The 13,603-nt window shown below is 37.5% G+C and overlaps 2 long non-coding RNA genes across 2 annotated transcripts; both read right to left on the reverse strand.

Moving 5' to 3' along the window:
- Positions 1–4,055: 4,055 nt before the first annotated feature.
- On the reverse strand, positions 4,056–4,710 carry LOC111693529. The gene is made up of 3 exons (XR_002763424.1): positions 4,390–4,710; positions 4,147–4,323; positions 4,056–4,068 (listed from the first exon to the last, which is right to left on the reverse strand). It is a non-coding gene; the product is annotated as an uncharacterized LOC111693529 (long non-coding RNA).
- Positions 4,711–5,002: 292 nt separating this feature from the next.
- Positions 5,003–6,051, reverse strand: LOC111693528. The gene is made up of 2 exons (XR_002763423.1): positions 5,986–6,051; positions 5,003–5,567 (listed from the first exon to the last, which is right to left on the reverse strand). It is a non-coding gene; the product is annotated as an uncharacterized LOC111693528 (long non-coding RNA).
- Positions 6,052–13,603: the final 7,552 nt, after the last annotated feature.

The raw sequence follows: 13,603 nt of genomic DNA on the forward strand, positions 1-13,603 counted from the left end.
GAAAAATCGTTCGCTCGAAGAGCAGAGACGAGCGACGAGCTTGTTTGGCATCTATAGCTCTTTATGCTATATTATAGACTTTTAAGCGACGGTATCAAGTCATCAAGAAAATCTGGAGAATCGCTCGAATTTCCTATGCACAATGGCAATTGCCGTAGCGAGCCGAGAAGCATCAATGAGCGCATGAACATACACGAGAGCTCGTAATGCTCCATTCGACAGACTGGAGCGTGACGAATGTCCAACATGGCATCCGCCTTGTAATACACATAATATAATTTTCTCTAGGGCGGGATAAAAAGGGGTCCTTCAGCTCGGGCTTTTGTCAGCTAATCATTGCGGATCGCGTGACAAATCGTCTCGAGGGCGCGCGCATCGCGACTCACCGCACGCACTATATTCGACAATTTATGAGCTTTGACTTTAGATTCGCTCGGAGTCTCGCGCGGCTTACGCGACAAAAGGTGTCGGAGCTATAGCTTCGCTCATCGCTCGTGAAAAGCAGCCTGTGTGCGCCGCTCGTGCTCTCCTCTTATGTACACTATTTATAAATGGATTGTACACACTTATATAGATCTGCGCACAGTGCAGGCCCTGTGCGATGAAAAGTTCTTTTACACTTCCTCAATGTGAATATAATGGCCGCAGAGTGAGAGAGCGGCTTTTTTTCTTTTCATTACGCCCAAGTAACCCGAGTCCAACAATAGCCAAAGCCAAGTCTTCGTGATTAAAACTCAATTCCAGCTGTTCCTGCCATGGATCCTCTTCTGTATTATAATATACTTACTTACTCGCCACCAAAGCGTGAAGCCGCAAACGAGAGTCATAATGGACTGTATTATATTTTCAATGAAGACATAAATAGCCGTTTGCTCAGGTTTTGGTTGAGAAATTTTTCAAGGTGTCGACGTATACGAGTACCGTAGAAAAGTCACTTTTCATCCTATTATAAACGATGCTTCAGATGCTTTCTCAAAAGTTCGCGCGGCTAATGCCAAAGTTTGCTGAGCTTTTTTATCGAGGGATGTCCTGTATTAATTATGACAATGACTTTTAGTAGTGAGGATTAGAAGTTAGTTGTACAATGCTACAAAATTAAATTATTATGAGTATTTATAATACTGTTTACTTTTTAAATGAAATACAATCTTGTATAATGAGGCTTAATAGGCTGCTAGTAGCGGGATGATTTTTATAAATTACAAATTTGGCAAGAGAACTGACAGCATTGATTGATGCATAGCAATTATTTAAATTGATCGTTTTAATCTCACTTTTCATGTAAGAGTGAGAGTTTGATAATAGAGTTAATTGAGTTTTTCAATGAACTCAATTGTGAAAAATATTTAAAGAGAGTATCAAGTAGTAACGCGACGCAATGATTGCGATGATAATTCTCTAAAGAAAGTAGCAATTTATCTTTTAATGGTAGAAACATTAATTACAATCTTGTTTTAAAAATATTTGAAAATTTGAAGCAAAATTCCATTTAACCAGATACAAAATATCATCATTTCAAATTACTATTGGCATCGATAAATACTGCAATTGTAATGAATTCTTGGTATACAGTAAATCGCAGAGTTTATCACAAATAAAGGGCTTATTGCACTTCTCCCAAGATTTAGGTGGGATTTCAAAGCATCAATAATTTCAATGTATTGGGATGTTCACAACCATTTATTTTTTATAAGCAGATATTCCTTGGGTTTATCTAAAACGATTCAAAAAGGTAATTCTTGAAAAATTCAGAAACCTTTGAAGGTAAGCTAATTTCAATTACTCGAATTCATTTTAAAATATGTTAATCTATTTTAATTATAGAAAATAAAAATATTTGAAGAAATCTCTTACTTCAAAAAAGGTATACATTTTCAATAAAGTTTTCTGAGATGTCTATTGAGCTTTTTTGAAAAAGTCGAATATCTCAAAATTTCCACAATAAGTACTAAAGACCATTACAATATAAATTCAGATATATTTAGGTATATTACAAAGCTTTTGAATTTCACTGATAATATAATGATCGAATTTCTGGCACAAAATATTTCCTTTTTACAAATCATTAAGACTTTTTTCATTTCTTAAACAAAAGTCTAGCCATTATAAAGTATCATGAAAACGTTTAACTAATTTTCTGGGTGGCTATTTGGACTAAATTTATTGTAGTTTTTTATTGTAATGTGAATATAAGGGTCTTCATTTTCAAAAACTGAAGACTTCACAATAGTTGAATTTTTTTTAGAGATATGTTGAAAAAATATAAATATTTCTATCCGTTAAATCGTAAATTTTTCAAATAGTTTTAAAAAAATTGTATAGTATACTTTTTTACATAAAGCATTATAATTTTAAGGTACACTTCGATATCCGTTTTAAATGTTCGATCAATTGCAGGAAAAAAGGTTTTGAGCAAGGCTGACTCAAGGCTAAGCCAGAAATTTTCCAATCTTCAGCAAAAACCTTAAAGTGAATAACCGCTTTCAAGTTTCTGAAAAGAGATCCTGACTAATATGTTGTCCAAACAAAATTTTTTGAACTATTTCAGTTATCAGAAAATCGACCATATATTCGGATTTAAATATTATTTTAGTACTTTCCAAACTGAGTTAGAGGTGATCGACAAAAGTGCACAAAAATGCTTTTTGTAATTTCCGCATCGAGAAAAAAATTAATTTTATTATAATTAGGTGTTAGGTCTGAAAACTGTCAAGTTGAAACTTAAATAAAAATTATAACTCAAAACTATTTAAATCTACTCAAATTTTAATTATTTGTGCTGAAAAGGTATCACAACTCAAGTCCAATTTTCGTGTTTTTGATAAAAACGCATTTTCAGTTAAATGGAAGTACATAATTTTAGATTCAGACTTTAGTTCTCAAACATGATACTTAAGTTATTAAGAAAATATGGATTTGAGCCCTTCAACGTTTTGCTTTCTCTTATTTCTCTGGAAATATGTCATTGTGCACAATGGGTGCGTTCACAGTAGCCACTCGTGGAAAGGCAACTCAATACCGCTCTTTGAAAACTTGCATATCGATAGGAAATTTCCTCAGCTTTCGATTGAGACTATTTAGAAAAATCTTAAAAATGCCCTTTTTGAGATATTCGACTTTGAAGGTTTTCCGGCAATTTTCTCGAGGAAAATGAAAAATTTTTACATAATACCCAAGACCGACTCGTCGAGTTACGCACAAATATAAACACTTCGAGGTCCGCGTATCTAGCGTGGCGGGTGTCCCATAAACTGACCACACATTTTTGAAAGAATTGAATATAGGTTAGTATTAATCGTGAAATGACTTGAACAAATGATTGGTTGTAATTAAATATTATTTATTGCTTTAAATCACAATTTCAATTACAACATGAGAACATTTAACAAAACATTTTAAACTTAAATAATTTACTTATTAATTATTTTTGGTTTCAATATTATTATACTCTTTACGTAACTAATTTTTATTTTCTTTATTTGAATCTAATTTTCCATATTTGTGCATCTAAATCTGCTCTTATCTTCCGATTTTCTTCTTGTTGTATTTTACGCACTTGAGCCAACTGTTTAGCTGTTTCTTTTTCATTTAGAGTCTTAGCTAGGTGATCATTCCATTCTTCGGATGAAAGAACGCGAGAAATTTTTGCTTTACCTTTTTTCTTTGGATTTGTAACATCAGGAGGGTGATAGAATGTTTCCTTCATTATATTTCTTTAAAATTTGGAGCTACATTTGCATTATCGAGCTCTAAAATAAAATTTTAATATTTATATAAAATGTAATAATAATTTTGCAATAAAATTTCAAACCTTTTGATGTACTAGCAATATTAGTTATAATATTCAAAATTCGATCTTGTTGATTTCTATTTGACGCATCGCGTTTAGTGGTCGACAAATCCAATACATCAAATGAGGACTGATCTTCGAAATTCGGTGACGATGAATTTTTATATCCACGAAGTGAATCCTTTTCAATTGAAGAGTTTGAGTCATATGACTCAATCGTTTTTTTTGAATAGAGAATGTTTACGATGAAAATTATATTGATACACTCGGTTCATGTTCTAATCAAAGTAATAACGATATTGATACAATAAAAATCACTTTAATTAAAGTTTAGTTTTTCATAATTATAAGCTTACTGTGGATTTCTCGAGGTTCATCATGGTTTGATACTAGGGAATTTTTTTAAGTGCATGTTAAAGTAGGCTGGTTACTCGTTTGTTCTTGATGCGATGAGCTTGAGTCGTTTGACTCGCCATTTTGAACACGAGATGAATTAATTGCGATGTCGATAAAATTCCCCTTAGGAACTTTTTCTGTGATATACAATTATTGTACGTTAAATAAAGTAATATAGTTATGCAAAGAAGTTGCAAGCTTACCATTGAATTCTGACGGTATATCATCATGTGGAATTACTAATAATTCAGTGAAATGAACCCGTTTTAATCGGTTCGAGTTCGAGGTGCGAATCAGTTAAAAGCCCAGGTTATCACCAGACTGGAATGCGTTCTAAAAAACAATATTTTAAATGAGTGTGCGTAGGAGAACACCAGGGACAATGCTGATCTTCAAGCCTACGACCAAGTCGGGGACGATTAAAAAAAGCAATTTAAAGCAGTTTGCAATAACCATACTACTCGGCTTTATTTGTATCGTAGCTCCAGCTATGCCAGGATACCCCGGCTAACATGGCTACTGTGGACGCACCCAATGCTGCAATTAAATTTAGACGCTTTACTCATCTAATTTAAGCCTTTCACCTAAACGTAGAGATTATAATGAATAGGTGCTTTTTATCATAATATAAATTTCTACAAAAAATGGATTCAAATCTTTTTGCCTTTAGAGAAATAAATTCATGAATTCAATTGTTTTGAAATGTATGTAATTGAATAATATGAAAAATTTGTAACACATAATAACGCCGAACATTAAAAGTATAAAAAAGACATGTTTATGGCAATTATGAGCTTTTACCTGCTGCTGCCAAGCAAATAAGACATAAATACTCGTTCTTCAACTTCCCCATGATCATTTCACAGCAATCGATTGGCAATTTTCCGCGTGTCAGCTCGAAAAAAAATCCAGTGCCCATCGTAAGCAAAATCCTCTTAATCGATTCTCGCGCATGTAGGCAAAACACGCCTGGAGAGGTCCTTTGGGAAGCAAATACTCACTATATCATGCACGCGAACTCGCAAAGATCATGTAGTCCAAATGTGTGAGTAATTTCGTCTCCTCTCTAGTTCTTAATCGGGTTAGGTCATAGAGGGTCAAGCCTGGATCATTATCACTAATCATTAGCGATTTCGCTCTGCTCTTGAACTTTTCATCGTCATACCAGTCAGGAATCGTCGGCATTTCAAACAATACGTGTTTAGCAAACAATTTCATTATCGTCAGAGCGTCGCTTCGGTCCAATTTGTATCCTCTTTTCTCAAAATGTTCGAAGGTAAACATAGCGTTAGACGCTCGCTTGATTTTGAAATCTTCAAACCTTTTACTTTCAATCACTTTAAATGCCTCATCGAAATGACGCTCAGTTGGAAAAACGAACCTAGACAAATCGGCATCATTCGTTCATCAACGGCGCCACTTATTTGTATTTTTTAATTTTTACGCATACATTTTTTTTCTATTTATATAAGTATTTAAATAAATTATTATAATGTGACAGGAATTACGATTAGAGGAGGGATGAGACGAGTTATAAACCCGAATAAAAAAGTCCCAAGTTCCTAGTCTGATCTATTCATGAGATCTTTTTCCATCGATTTTGACTATCACGGAAACAATATTATAAGTATAAAATTGCAAATTATGATTATGAAAAGTTACTATACCGAATATAAAACGCGTTGCATCTTATGTCATTATGCGGAGCAACGATATTACTCTGATGAAAATTATTCATCGGCGTTTGATTATGTAATATAAAATAATTTAATAAATGTGTCAATTTAACAAATAATTACCACGTTGTATTTGGAGTATATTGTTTCCTTGATCCAATGCAAGTAGGCTTGACGCGTGATTGAAAGTAAACATTGCTAATACCCGAGGAGTCGTATGCGTGCGGCTTGTCGCTCTCGCAGCCTCTCGTACTAGACATTGTGTAGTTGGTGTATGGACTGTAGATGTCGCATCGCAAACCCCAAGCGGTAACGTTAATTTCAGAAAGTATATAATGAGATGGGAAAGTATCTATCGAATTTTCATCGTTTGATCTCACTAAACTCAAAATTATCACGTCACATTTTTGTCCTTGAAAGGCATCAACGTTATTTACTTTTACTAGTTGCCGCTGAGCGCGCTACGCGCGCATGTTACATTACGGCTTATATATAAATAGTACAGAAATAAAATACAAATAAATAAATAAAAAACTACATCAAATAAAACATAAATTTTGTACCAATCATCTTTTTTTTTATTTGTTTAACATCAGCATATATCATTTTATTTGTTAAACATATTATTATTTTATAATATTCATAATTAATTAATCTTAAATTAATAATTAATATCATTTTTGGATATTATTAAATATACTGTTTATATAATTAAATGTATTAATAATAATTAAATTTATTCATATTTTTCACTGACATAATCAGTAATTTCTGCCAGATCATCAAAACTGGCTTTTTGTTCTTTTTAAAGTAATATTATGTCTTCGTCGCTTTCTATCAGAACGTAGGGTAATGAAGATTTTCTTGTAATAATATTTCCCTTGATTATTACTTTATGCCCTTTGTGGATAAGGCCATCCATATTGAATTTTCTAATCTACACTTCTACTTTGACTCCACCATCGGTAATACTTCCAACGTGTATATTTTGATATTTGGTTTTAAGGTGTCTGAATGTATTTTTTATGTAAGCTTCAAACCCTGAAACAAATGAAAATAAATTAAAATTAATAGATAAACAAATTTTTTCTACCAAGTGTATTTAAATATTTAATTTCCAATGTTTATATTGTAATTGCAGAAGCTATTTTTATTAAATCAGAACTAAAATTGAAATAAATTTAACAAGCAATCTTTATCAACTCTGCCGTACACACTGGAAATGACTAGCTCACGTCTTATTTGAACACAGTGAGCCCTTAGCAAAGTTAAATTAGATCGATTACCCTCATATTTTTTCATTACGTACGGAATACCTATCGTTATTTTTTTTCTAGCCTCTAAAGTAAATAAATTTTAACTGAACCAGTCTTATTATATCGCAGTACCTTTAAAAAAAATAACTTAATAAGTTCGAGCTTATCAATAAATTTATTTAGGATCATAAATTCGTCTAATGGGTATAAAAAATTGATTAAATGACTTAACTCATTCACGTCATCTTTTAAACATAAAATATATTAAAATCTGTCATTACATAAATGTCAATATAAATGTAAACAAAACCAAGAATTTATAAGATATTATAAAATAAGATCATTGATCGAAATGTTTTTATGGGTATTTTTAAAAGTTGCTGTCGTCATAGCAAAGATGGAGCAAGACCAATAGGGGTTAATTTTCACAACCGTTCATGTTTTTTTTACTGTTAATACCGTATCAAACTCGTTTATATGAAGGGGAAAACTAAATCTTTCGTCCCCCTTGGGTCGATGGCAAACGACCGGTTTGCTACAAGTTATAAGTTAGAGTTGCAAATCTTTGTGCCAGAGCTAGATTCAATACGATTACGAGCAAAGATTTGAAAATTCTTGAAAAAGTTTATTTCAATGCCTTGCAATCATATCATTTCAATTTACCTGATTGCTAAAGTTTTGAGCTCACAATGCATGAAATACAATTCATTGATTTTATAGATTCAAGCTTTAATGAGTTACATATGTTCTCTAGGCCGGATGATTTGATGTAATCTTCAAATTAGGGACAGATCTATGAACATCAAAAAGTTGCTATTTGTTTAATCTCAATAAATAATTATATTTACTTGAACTTATATCACTAAGCAGTTTTTATATTCAAATTTATAAAAATCATGTTACAAGTGGAAGAAAAGCAATAGATTGTATCGTGACAGGTGTATCATTGATATTTATGCGAGTGCTATAAATCTGCTTATGAGTGACACGATGATGTTTTCTATTTTGACGAAGGAATTTGATCGTTTCGAGTACAAGTCCAATTCGGTAAACGGACCGCAGTCGATGAACGAGCACAATTAAATTCCGGTATCGATTTTCAAAGTACGTACGTTGCGTAGCGGCAAATCATGGCACATATCGGAAACGATGATCATGAGGTCGATTATCACCGGAAAGAAAAAAAAAGTCGAAAGTCGACCTCCGCGGAGAACAATATATAAGTGTATAATCAGTCTTAACGCGCTTTGAGGAAGGAAAAATATTAAAGTCGAAAAATGCGCTACGTGGCGTATAAGGTCTGCGGCAGTTCTTCGTAAATTATACGGCCGAGTCACACCTTAGCTTTCCTCCTTCTCGCGATCTCCTTATTAGCCCGAGCAGAGAGAGAGAGAGAAAGGAGAGACCGTTTAATAGCCAACGATCGAAGAGCGAGCTCGAGAGAGGGACCGCCAACGAAGCTGCTTCATACAATCGATTTATGATTTACGCGCTCGGCCTGCGTACTCGTAGTTCTTTATAATCGACGGGCTGCCTGCATACGTGCACGAGTAAAGATCTGTAATGTGATCACGAGGATGATGATGCGCGCGCGGGGAAATTCTCCGCTATCGCGCGTTCTGCATCTGTTATATTCTGCAGCGCGTACCCACGCGCGAACCAGCTCGTACATTAATTAATCGAGCTGTAATTTTTCATCGCAATGACGATGATCGCTGGCACGCTTAATAGACAGGATTGGTTTTTTCAATCGACCAAGCAGCCTGTATATTAATGACTTACAAAGTGTCTTTGACTCTAATAGACAAAAAAGCCGACTCTTTTCTCATCCTTTTGAATATTTCAATTTTATTGCTCGAGCAATAACGGCGCCGTGATTCATGGCCTTTTCTTTCCTTGCGTTCTTTATAATTCAACATAAAAGATGTGTATCATCGCCAACAGCTTGGCTTTTTATTTTTCTTCAATGGCTCACTTAGCACTTGTTTGATTTTTTTTTTCAAAATCGCTTTTACTCGGTCACATATTGACGCATATCGACGTGCGCGCGACCTTTCTCAAATTACTAAAGCGACTTACACCTCGTTACTTCTCAACGTTATTTAAATTCGACGTTCAGTCGTAAATCAGAATGGGCGTCTGTATTGCACAAAGGGTATCCGCAAGTCGAGGAAATTCTTCTTATAAATAGGAGGCGCGAAGACGTGTGCCTCGATTTTTATTGCCGGCTCGAAAGAGGAAACTGACATTTCTTTTTCTCGAAACTGCGTAAGCGTCGAGAATCCGTGATTTTAAATGTGTCGTGCGTGTCCGAACAGATGCTAGCGAGACACGAAAAAGATAAGAATGCATTATTGTAGTCACGATAAATAGCCTCGTAGCGGCTATGGGATACGATGGTAGATTGGAAAAAGCAGCGGGAGCCGACGGTATGTGCATGCTCGGAGCCATGCAGGTAATTTGCATTGTCCAGCTCGTAGGAAGGATAAAGAAATACAATCAGCAAGAGCACAAGCCAAGAAGCTTATTATACGTATACGCAGCTTTGGCGTCTGCTCGGGCAAAGGTGCGCGCGGGTATAGGCTAGCTGTATAGCAGCAGGTGTAAAGGCCACGCGCCCGCCTCGATCGCTGAATAAAAATCTCGAAGCAGCAGGCTTTGACAATGCGCAAATACGAATCGCCCGTGGCTGGCTCAGCTCGCACGTAATATAATTTCGAATTTCCTCGGAATCGCTGGCTGTGCGCGCGCTCTAATATTACATTACGCACGTCCAGTTTCGCGTCTCATTCTTCTCGAAAGAAATGCCATATAGCTCTGCACATATAATACACTCGCATATACGGGCCAACGTGCAGGCGAATGCGCGACATATGCTCGCGCTGGCTCACTTGTGCATGTGCAGCGCGGCTCTTTTTCCTTTGCGCACATGACGCATGCACGTATATAGGCACATACTTCATTTGAAACGTATAATTTCTTACATGGCAGAAATCGAATTAGAAACCGCAACCCTTTAAAAAAATTTTTCACTGTACAGCTCGGCAACGAGGAGGACGCGCTCGAGTAGCGATCGTACTTTTGCCTGCATGGGCTCGAGTTTTCAAAACAAGCCTCGTGCATCAACGAGTAAATAATTGCCGTCTCCTTAAAAGTGCGGTTCACCCTCAATTACGATTAATACAAAAATTAGCTCGCTCTTTTCTTATCGTCCGATATGCAGAGTTTTTACCGGAGCAAAGTATTTTACTTTGAATTTTTAATGGCAATTTTCAAAGTTTGTCGTGCGGTTGCGCGCGCTACCTACCCCTTTGCTGCCTGTCGTTCTTTTTTTTTCTTGCAGCGCACCACTGCATGCTACTCTACATGCCAATTTTTAAAGTAGCTCTCCCTGCCTCTCTCTCTCTCTCTCTCTCTCTCTCTCTCTCTCTCTCTGTCTCGCGGCTCGCGATCGATAAATCAATGGTTTTGGTCGGAAATTTTCCACGGGGCTCGTCTGCCTGCGTGTCTGCGCCGCGACCATTCCGCAAGGAAAGTTTTTTCTTAGATTATATACCTCGTGCATGGAACTTGTTTTGAATTTTATCAGGCGTGCTTTCATCCGCTGCGCGCGCTGCTACGTATTTATTTGCACATATTACATATCACATACACAGGTAGGCGCTTGATAAATCGATTTCGATATACCGATGTACACGGGTGTACTCGGCGAGTAGCTGACGTAATGTCGCACACAAACCGCATTTGAGTGTATCGCGCGAGCAGCCAACGACTCGACGGCGCACGCACAATTACATCGATTTGAATAACTTACGAGTTGCATTCCTCGTCCATCGTTGCTCGTCGCCGACGTCTCTCAACGCGCTTTTCGCCTTAAATTTTACGTCTATATTTTTCGGACTATTTTTATTGAATAATTGAACGTAATCGCGCGGTGCAGCTCACCCGAGCCGATGATCAATTGCCACATGCCGAGTTCTCGGTAATTCACAGCTCGCGATCGCGCACCTACTCATTACTTAGATAACAATTTCATTTGGCAAGGTAATAACGAGTCGTGTTACGAACGACTCGCTTGATCGCAAACGCCAAACGAAATGCACTTGCTTATTGGGCCGTGCGGGTGGATTTTAAATAACCCACAGCCTCGCACTCGTTGCATAATTAACACGTGTGCCGCCTATACGCAACGATGGAATTGATTTTTTTTTGTTTTTGTATAATTTCGAGTCCGAGCAGACGTTGGCAGAACAATGAAAGCCGCAACGGTCGGCTCGTTGTTTACCTAATGCCTGTTGCGAGCCGTTGTCGCCGGCGAAACACACGCGGTGCGTAATTAGCTTTGAAAGATTGACGAGAGCAAGTGTAGGAGTTGATATATATTTTCTGCAATGTGCGACTAGCGCAGCAGTAGCAGACCGCGCGCATGCATATTTCAAAGATAATTCAGAGCTCTGGCTTTGTTATTATTATGGAGGTATATAGCCGAGGCGCAGGCGGTGAAACGATGATGATCGCCAGTGCTACACGAGCGGGGGAAAACGAGGAGAAGAAAAAGACAATAGGTGAACTCGTTACGTCGACGCGTCTGCTACCTAAGCACACGACAATTTGTCGTTTTAAAGCTCTCTCGGGCTAGAGCGCGCGACAATAGACGCCACAGAGATAATGGAAAACGGGGTTAGCCGTGTAGCGTGTGCCCGTAAAAAAAGATCGACTGTCGTTAAGCGCTCGTGTGGTCTCTCGCTGCTGCCGCTGCCGCTGCTGCTCTGTGTACACAAAAGACCATTTTCTCCGCAATGCCAAAGTGCATGAAAAATCTGGCCGTTGTTCTTGCCAGTTTATAAGCCAAGCTGAATTATCGAGCTCCGAGGTATCGAGCCAAGTGCGGGGCGTGAGCCGCCGAGCCAATGATCGGCCTCGGTGGGCGGCGCTCGGGCTCTGCTTTCGGCTGCACATCCCCCCTCTCGGCGATTCCTGCGTGCATTACGTGCCTCCGCCGAAGGTGCGCAACGTCGCCTCTCGAGACTCGTTCGATCAGGCCGGGAAAACAGCGCGAGGGTAGAACGCGTTCAAGGGGTTGCTCGCCTATACTCGAGCCGTATTACGCGTGTATACATGTGTGCAGCGGCTCGACCATGTGAATTTGCTCCCGAGCTAGGGATGTGCACGCACTGTGCATGTAATATATAATAGCGAGGCTCGCGTGACGAGGCTCTCTCTCAGCTCATATATTGTATTCGCTGCATAGCGTCGTCAATTACGCGGATAAGTATACACACGAGTTTCTGGCTTGCTGTGTTACACGCAAATACACACGAGAGTCCATGTGCGAAATATGTCAGTGTGGCTCGTTTTGCTTTTCGCCAAATTGAATACGTTGATGCTGATAAACAAATTAAGAGGATGAACGAGCTCGAGGAAATATCGCAATTAATGCCATACGTCGGATCGCGTGTCCCCCGAGCGCCTGCGAGTAGTATTAAGTCATAAAAGTCCCTCGACGGTGTCGGATCCGACAGCTTGGATCACGCTATTAGAGTCACAAAATCCTGCGTATATGCCCGGAGATCGAGATCACCTTAAACGACTCGACGCATCAAAGACGATACACCGACCGTCGAGAGCACTACTTGTACTCTCGCGGATCTGTATAATAGCCGACTGCTCGCCGCTGGAAAAACAGCTCTAATGCTCGTCTAGAGTAATAACTTGGCGTCCTAAGAACCCACAACTGTGCGCGATTACACTGGCCCAGGCGCGCTCATGCCCGTGCCTTATTACACAACTTTTGCTTCCTCGAACAGGTAGGGGCAAGCTCGAATCCTCCTCGAGTTTGAGAAGAAAATTATAAGTAAATTATGACTGGTCGTAGCTGCTGAATTATCATTTTTCATTGTTTTCCAAGAAGTATACCTCGAGTACATCAAAACTCGTACGAAAACAAATAATATTACTGCAAACAAAAAGTCACTACAGCCATTAAAGAGTAAACGTGTAAATTATCATTTAAGGGATCGAACAATATTTTATCAAAGTATTTCATGGACGTAAAGAATAATGTAATATAGTTTCGTGTTGAATATTTTCATTCTATTTGATATATTAATGGAAAAATAGCACTTGAGTAGTTACGGTATAGTCGTGCAATTAAATTATTTGATTAAATTTTTTGCACGAACCCCACAGCTAATGAGCCTTATCCTGTTCAATTTATATTTTATAATATCCTGCGCGAGTATAAATATAAAGATAGATATTGTTCATTTTTAAACCTTTTAATTTGAAAAAAATATTTCATATATCAAATGTGTTATTGACCGATTGAGTATGTCAAACATAAGAAGCATCATTTTATGTACTTCAAAAATATAAACATTACTTATTCATACTACTAGCTCTATAAGAAACAAATTTACTGCTAATAGTATAGGCTCTCGTATTATAAGGTGTTGTATGCAATTAGTACGAATATGCTTTTTCAG

Source organism: Trichogramma pretiosum, unplaced genomic scaffold (assembly GCF_000599845.2).
Source record: "Trichogramma pretiosum strain Unisexual culture from Peru unplaced genomic scaffold, Tpre_2.0 scaffold51, whole genome shotgun sequence".
NCBI classification, from domain to species: domain Eukaryota; kingdom Metazoa; phylum Arthropoda; class Insecta; order Hymenoptera; family Trichogrammatidae; genus Trichogramma; species Trichogramma pretiosum.